The sequence below is a fragment of the Puntigrus tetrazona genome, chromosome 20 (genome assembly GCF_018831695.1).
Source record: "Puntigrus tetrazona isolate hp1 chromosome 20, ASM1883169v1, whole genome shotgun sequence".
Lineage (NCBI taxonomy): Eukaryota > Metazoa > Chordata > Actinopteri > Cypriniformes > Cyprinidae > Puntigrus > Puntigrus tetrazona.
Genome location: NC_056718.1, coordinates 16,914,129 through 16,921,155, shown reverse-complemented (window position 1 = coordinate 16,921,155; position 7,027 = coordinate 16,914,129). Strand labels below are relative to the sequence as shown.

General features: G+C 36.0%; 1 long non-coding RNA gene across 1 annotated transcript in view; it reads right to left on the bottom strand.

Annotated features, from left to right (window-relative positions):
- LOC122324686 overlaps positions 1-7,027 on the bottom strand; it is a 32,926-nt gene that overhangs the window by 23,717 nt on the left and 2,182 nt on the right. The gene's annotated exons all lie outside the window — the stretch shown is intronic.

The window sequence follows — 7,027 nt, the reverse complement described above, 5'->3', positions numbered from 1 at the left end:
TTTCATTTTTAATTCACTGTTACCATACAATAGTTAGCCTAGTTCCCAATCTGAAATATAGTTGCCTCATGAAATAATACTTAAGTAATACATTTTGTGAGTGAATATAACCATATAAGGAGTAATTAATTTGTGTGTACTGTCTGTAACTGTACAAAAAAAGTGGTAAAATGGAAAGCTTAGCAGGTGGAGGCGTCTTATTTAGCCAGCAAAGTTATGTTTGGACTTCTCGCATATAAATGTAGCCAAATGTAATGAATAAGTAAATATTAACTTGCATCTTGGACATTTTCATGCCATACCAGGTGCTAAATAATCAGTGTTGAGCCCTGTTCTATTATTAAGGCCATTTGTGTTTCCCTGGCCACGAGGACATAGTATAATTGATTAGAGTTAGCAATTAGCATCATGGCAGCATTCAATGATGGATGGGCCTTTCCTCTGGAAGCCATCTTTACTGAGCAAAAACAATAAGCTATCTTTTATATATTTGCCAAATTACTTGAAAATATAGGAGATGCTGGCAGCCAAAATCACAAAACACACACAGTGAAATTTGGGGACTTTTCTGTCCCTATATGCAAAATGCATCACTATTGCTCAGGGGAGAATGGGGTCTCCATTACAACATCAGGGCCTCATCTTGAATTAACTGCAACCGGGCTGTACACAATTTCAAAAATGTTTTATGGACATTTGTACATGAACAACAGAGAGGAGATGAAGCAACAGGAATCCATCCTGTGTTATTGTCAGTTTCTTGATGTCTTTATGGGGGGTTGTCACTTTATTAAACTTTTTTGTTGTTTGTTGGTTCAGTTGTGCTCAACTATTATCACAAATCATGTGCAAATTCTAATGTTCTGTGTTTCTGTCCCTCGGAGAGGGTTACCCTTCACTGCATACGTCTTTGTATGCATGCATGTAAATGTACATATGCATTGAGTGCAATGCATATATATGTATACATCCAGCTATACTTAAGAAATGTAGTATTAATACACATATACCTTTCAAAGTTCATGTGTTGAATAAAGTAATGTAATTGTTAATTGGGCAGACTTGGCTTAAAGCAGGTGTGTAAAACAAAACGTTGCTGTATGAATTTATCTCATAAATTAATAAAACTGCTCTAATGGCCAGTTATGAGTTGAAACAAAAGCAGAACAGATCTAATTTACAATTTCACATATATTTTAATTATACGCTTGCAAATTTGGTAATTAGGGATTATTAAAATAATCAAACATCATTGTCGAGACAAGAGAAGTTTAGTTACAAGAGCATGCAACAACGTAAATTGGTGTTTATCTGCCCTACTGTATTTAAAAAGTCAAATCTAGTACAAAAAACTGATAAAATAACCGAATGCAGAATTTTAGCCAAATGTTTGACACCTGCTTTGCTCCCAAGATTCCACACCCTAAAGCTTTTGGCCTCATCATATTCATTTGTCAAACTCAAATGTTAACTAATGATATCCAGTATGCAATGAATTGGTAAAATGCCCATACAAGACATCTAAACCTTGTACATTTTTTCAGAGACAATATTTGTACTGTCTCAAAAACGGCCTTGCATGCATTCTTACACCTTTTTCACTAGAAAAAGAAATAAACATCATAAAATTCTTGTTTTTTCCAGATTTTCCATTTTCTTTCCATTTACAACCAGTTGAGCATCCTTAAAACAATACATGTTTTATTTACTACACCCATCAAGATAATCAGCAAATACCACTATTTTCACAATTTCCCACCTTGATCATATCCTTCATCCCTCACCTACTTCTGCTTATTACCTTTGCTCTTTTACTTCTTATCTTATAGTCATATGGCTTCTCTACTAGATGTTTGTGAGTATTTTTCCTGTGTACTCCATTTTGAATTGTAATCTAGTTTGTATAAGAAATGTTGCGCATGTAAATAAAGCTTGGTTGAGCTGTACAGTATGTCTCTGCTGTTGTTTTAAGTTAATTTAAATTCAGTCTATTTAAACTTTGAAGTCCCAACAAACTGTGTACTTTGAAGTTTCCATCAACTATTTTATTTAAAATGTACTTCCCTTTTCATTTTAATATATTCTTTTACTTTTAATTCCCTGGTGAATATACACAGTAAAGATCCATAAAGCCCTGATTAATTGGACTTTGGTACACCTTAATGTACTCTCAAAGTGTCAGGTACAAGGTTTAATGTCAATAAATTTGTCAGAATCTCTTCTCTACATACTAAGGTAAGAGTTCACAAACATCTTACATGTACAAGTGACATAAAACGCTGACTGTCCCTTCCTGACAGGGTCATAAGAAATGTCTGGAATTCCCCACCTGTCCTACTGAAACACAGATGCACTCACACCCAAAGTTCAAGGATTGTTATATCACTTTTAAGAGCAATTCTGTTTTGCAAACACTATGGATCAGAGGTCCTGGGTATGTAAGGTGTGATGTTTGCTGTGGGAACAATTGCTGAGTTAAAAGGTCAAAGGTCAAAGTTAAAAGGTCTCCATCAAAATGTATTGGTTTTATATAAATCTTGCTTTGAGAAAATAAAATAAAATGAATTATTAGATAAAAAAAAAAAAACGAAGAAATGCTCTCTTAACAAATAAGTGAAATAAATTATTGAAAATTTTTAAATAAAAAGTTAAAGCTAAATAGAAATATTTAAAAACAATCTAAACAAATAAATACTATAATAATATACATTTTTATTAAAATAACACCAGTAAGACTAATCATGCTATGCTATGGTGTCAATGTGCTATGAAGAATCAAATTAGTCCACATCATTTAATTAAGCCAAAATGTGCCTTAATAGCACATCATCACGCTTTATGTGAGCACATTCATATATCTATGATGACAGATAAGTAACCATGTTAGCAATTAGGTGTGTAAAGCGTGAGGTATTTTATAATGGTGCATTTGTGTGCAAAAAATGAAGTGCTATAAATGGACGATATTGTATATCATGGGCGTGCCATAAATGCCTTCACCTCTGACTCCTCAGGTGAGGCCAGCCTGCTAGAGCTGCGGCCTGACCGGTCAGAAGCTGTGTGAGGAGAGATTGATGACATGGGGATTGGAGAATTGGGCTGTGGTGTGGTGATGTCATTGCTGAAGGGATAGTGTGACATGGTAAATGAGCGACCGAGAAACAAAAAGAGAGGGAGCTTGTGTGAAGGATCTCAGGTTCACTATCCATTAGGCAGTAGAATACAATCTGCCTCAAAGCAGTGTGACGTACAGCATTCTGAGATTTGTAACCGAAAACACCATTAGGCCTTGTCACACACTACACGTACAGTACACCAGCAGGACATGGACATGTATACACTGAGCATTTGGAGCAGGGATGGGACATGATAGTCAGCTAGTCATCTAACAACTGAGTCAATTAGTGATTAGTAAGGATTACTTGTTCTTCCTCTTCAGTGCTTATTTTAGCACATCATGTGATTCATATAATTAAACAAAGGTCTATGCTGACAAGCAGTTTCTTACATTTGGAAGAAAAGTGCTAAGACAATTACTACTAAGTGGAAATGGGTCTGTACAATGCTGTACTGCAGAGAGAAAAAGATTATTGCATTAATGCCGCAGATTACTGTCAGGCATCAAACGAATGCTGAATTTTTTTAATATTATGCATAATTTGTCATGTGAGAACTATGATAGTGTTGTGAAAAAGAGTATGGTTATTTTTATTCACCAAATATCCCTTACCTTACTAAAAGAGCTGAACTCCATATCCGTTCGATATATCTGTAAGGAACATTTCTAATTGGTGATCAGCAAAATTATAAGGGCCATTGAGACCACTTGCTCGAAAAGCTGACTAGTTTTTTAATCAATCCTTCATAAATGTCTTTAAAATCATTTTGTTTTTAATACATTTTAAAAATTTTATAAAATAGACTTTCCTATATGAATGTAGGCTCTTATTTTGAAACTCAACTGAAATATGTAATGAAATAATATAGATAAATAAGTTGAATAATTGAATAAATAAAATAAAAAGTTATTACCTAATTTGCCTAAAATTAATTTTCACAAAAATTCTCACTTTGGAGGCATCAACAGTGTTCACTTGCTCTGCACTACAGATAAAAACACAGGAAAATCTGTATGACATGCTGTGCACATATAGATTCCTTCAATTTTTTAATGGAATTGTAGAACACCAGAAAGACAACAGTGTTCTCAGAAGAAAACGTTCACAGTTTAAATAGACAACTCTTTATGGGTCTGTACAAGAGAGATAAAACGTGAGGAGTAGAAGGTGCAGGAGATGGCGAGACGGTCATTAGGCAGCAGATGAATGGACAGAGAAATGTGCAGGGCTGTGATCAGTGAGAACCAGAAATCAATGCAGACAGAGAAATCCTTAAGTGAAGGACACATCAATCTACTCAATCAGCTGCGCATTACCTCACTCTTTTCAGCCAACAGAGGTCTGATCTAATTGCACAGCATAAGATCCTGTGAATCTGTGGTAATTCTATCTTCAGTCACTGGTAGCCTCATTTAGCAGCTGTATCTAGTAGACTTGAACCAATCACAGGGACTTCATCCCTGTTTAGTATGGCTCCTCTTTTAGTGCTGCATCTCACACAGAAGTAAAGAATGTTTATTGCGACCTAGTAACCATTTATAGCCTACATCATATTCATAACATCATAGTAACATTTGTGTTTACTTTTCAGAAAAAAAAAAGTCGCAAAGGTGAAAAGATCAAATCTTTATTAAGCCATGCAGAGTAGCTACATACGGATGCAGAACTGAGCCACCATGGAATTACTTTGTTGTGGAAATTAACATTTATTGCACATTTCAGTTTAATGCGTTTCACCATGTTGATGTTTAGTGCTTGTGTGAATGACACTGAGCACCTTCGATATATGTTTATATTTAAAAGGTGGTTGTGATGAGCTTTGGTTCATCATGTGACGTTCTCATCACCACCTGCTTTTGGTGGTTATCAGTGTATTTCAAAGGTGCAAAACAGATTTCAGTACTTTAAGAAGTTGGTATATTAACATTATATCAGTTCATATTAAATGGTAAATCTAAAATGTTGTTTTTTACCGTTGAATTCCAGCTAACACAGCTGCCAGTTTTTCGCTGTAAATTTTACAGATTTTTTTTTTACAGTGTAGTTCATCCATGTATATATAAAATATCTCTATCAAAGCCACAATTCCACAGCTGTGTGTGCATGTCAGAGAGGGAAACATCTAGCACTTGATACTGTTCTAATGTCCAACAAAGATTCTCTACCATCTGATCCGTGATCCTTTTCTCCTATTCCTTTTATCTCTCAGTGACCATTCTCTCTCTTATGAACCATCCCTTTCTTTTATTACCATCTCTCTATGTCACTGAGACAGAATAAATGAGTCCCTATGCTTGGTGAGACAATAGAGCGATAATCTACTGTACACAATCTGTGCCCTTAGTGATTTCTGACATGATTACAAAAGGAAAATGGACCAAAGTCATGATTTATTAGCACCATTATGTGCATCTCTCACATAACATAGACATATTCAACCCTGACCCTTCTCACACAGACACAAACGCCAACCATCCAACCGCACACTCATCTCTTTGTTTCCCAGGCCAGATGAGAGCTGTAGATTCTATTCATTATAGGGCATACAGACCCACGGACATAAGCATGGGAATAAAATCACAGAGTAATGCACTGTATATGGGTGCGGGGGGAGAGAAAGAAAGAGAGAAATAGATAGAGCACATTTATGACAGTCCTTAGGGAACCTTCTAATCAGCAGTGAAGGGAGAAATAGGGCTGTACCTACATAAATCTTGGGACAGGGGAGAGGGGGAAGGCAAACAGTAGTGTAGCACCCCACAAACATAAGAAACAAAGACAAAGAGTCCCATTGTGTTCACATCCAATGAATAATCCTCAAATAAACCTCATAGAATCGTATCTAAAGAAAAATACTAATTAAAGAAAAGCCATTTAGCATGCTTTAAGTGCATCTGTTGGCTGACAACATGCAGTGTTTCATTATACTGTATATGCAGGTGACGTCTCTGCATCATCGCCTGCCATTATGACTGCAATAATTAAGTTATAATGAACGTTAGCTGTGCCAACATTCCATTACCTAACAACATTATTAGCGTGCATTAGTCTGATTATTCCTTTACATTATGTGGAAGTAGGTGTAGAGGGGTGGATAAAATTGACCTTTTTTTAGCTCAGGGTGTGTGACAATATTTTCCTGCACATCCTCAGAAGGGTTTGTCAAGAGGTGTGCTGCAGTGACAAAAGACACAACGTGAATACTATCACTCAGGGTTGGAAATGAATGGGGGTTTGAGGTAAATGACACCCAAATTCAAGATATTGGTGCACACATCCCCAGTATTTATTATTTTTATTTATAACATATGATGCCATTCAACAGTACGACATAAGCAAGAGTATTTGGGCACAGTATTTAGGCATAATTAAAGCAGAGTCAATATTGCCTCTCAAAAAATATACAACCGAACCACTCCAGTATTATCTACATACTTTTTCATTTTAGATTTAAACCAGTGTCACCAAGTAGTCCTGGAGGGCTAGTGTCCTGCACAGTTTACTTACTAGGTATGCTTGGTATACTTGAAACTTTCAGGCAGGTGAGTTGAGGAAAATTGGAGCTAAACTCTGCAGGACACCGGCCCTCCAGGATTAAGTTTGGTGACGCCTGATTTAAACAGATGATACTGTATTATTTATGCAAATGCAATACTATGTAGATACATAATCTTTACATGCTTCTTTGCTAAAGCTAATTGGATTTCAGATATGATGGAGGGGGTGTATTGGATAGGGACGATGAGGAGCATGCTTGAATTGGACAAATTACTTAGAATGACAGCCATCACATTTACCATTTGACATAGAACAGAAGCACACAACTAGAGACTCAGCATTCATTCACAAGAATTGTATTGCTTATTCTTTATATAAATGCAGTGGGAGGACCAGCCAACAAGTTGGCC